Source organism: Ischnura elegans, chromosome 1, assembly GCF_921293095.1.
Source record: "Ischnura elegans chromosome 1, ioIscEleg1.1, whole genome shotgun sequence".
Lineage (NCBI taxonomy): Eukaryota > Metazoa > Arthropoda > Insecta > Odonata > Coenagrionidae > Ischnura > Ischnura elegans.
Genome location: NC_060246.1, coordinates 92,705,791 through 92,707,375, shown reverse-complemented (window position 1 = coordinate 92,707,375; position 1,585 = coordinate 92,705,791).

The window sequence follows — 1,585 nt, the reverse complement described above, 5'->3', positions numbered from 1 at the left end:
GCATTGGTCACAATTACTCATTTTTTAAGTTCGCATCTGATACCCTGGTATCAGTCCACAATTTTCCTCATGGAGCAAACTTGATTTCGAAATGAAGTCATTTTTTGGCCCACGCTAAATAATGACCATTGACTTATGACCTGAATGCCCTTAGGATATGCATCCTAGCTCTCGGGCCCCCGCGCTTGGCCCCCCTTGCCCGCTCGCTAAGGCCTTGCAACGTATCAATGTTACAATATCGCCCCCATGGGACTATATCTTCTCCCCAATCTCCCAATTGCATCAATCAATTATTTATCTATTAAGTCGGTTGAATTAAACCGAATCATTAATTTCACGCCCACTGATCCAGCCATTAAAGTTTCTGCGAGGTTGTTTGGAACCGTAAATGCTTGCCATTACTTCGGATAGGGATAATAATCAACTTAGAAACATTTCCGACCTTTTAACGACTGATTACGTTGGAAGTTTATCGTTGGAAGTTTATTGACCATATGTCAGCCTACACTCGTTACTGGGTATGTATTCGGAAAATCGTCTTTAATAGTTATGGGATTTGCAAACTGTTCTCACCACATAAGATTTCTTTTGGTATTTTTTCTTGATTACTTGAAAAAATTAGGTTTTTTATTAATTAAGCTGGACAAGAATCGAAAAGGTGAAGAGGACGGAGAGGAGGAGGAACGACAAAGTGCTGGAAATGGTAGGTGAAGAGAGGCAGCCTGTAGATCAATACGAAGGAGACGGAAGGCAAGTACTTACTGGGGAGGGATGTTGAAAACAATCTTATAGAGTAGACTGTTGGGTAAACGAGGGAGAGGAAGGAAAATAATAGAATTTTTAAGTAAAATGAGTGGCCTTTTTGTGAATTGAATAGGGAAGTAAATAAAGGAAGGGGATGCTGCCAAAATGCTTCTTAGGTACTTCATGAAAACATGCCTTAATTGGTGGAATACTTTATTAATTAAATAAGTATATTTTATTAGGCTGCAAGTTGACTTAGCGGTTAGGATGCTGAGCTTCAATTCAACCGGAGAGTCATGTGAATCCACTCGAAGTCTATGGGCAGGCGCCCGAAGCTAAATTGTCGTCGGGGTAAAATTTCATAGGAAGATGGTACAAGAGTCCCGCGTTTAAACCCCGGGAGAAGCCTTCGGAGAAGGCATTTATTAATTACTCATGAATTCAAATCTACTGCCACGACTCAAAATACGCAAGGCTAAGGGACTTCTCTGCGGAATAAAATAATAAAAGATATATTTAAATGCGAATTTGATGATTATGGAAAGATTTCTCCCTCTGTTGATGACGTCAAGACCCGCACCATACGTTCCGTCATCCATGAGCGACGGTTACATATCTCGTCTCTATCGGTTTTATCCACGACATGAAACACGCACACAATTCCCGTGACGGTCTTTAACCTTCATGAAAAGGCATTGACACCACACGCAAAGTCACAACCACTCGAATTTTAACTAACCACGCGCTCCTAGAGCTTGGTAACCGTGATTTATGCTGGGAGGAAGCTCTCTTCCTGTCTATATAATCGGGGCCGCACCCTTGCCTCGGACAGTTGCTCATA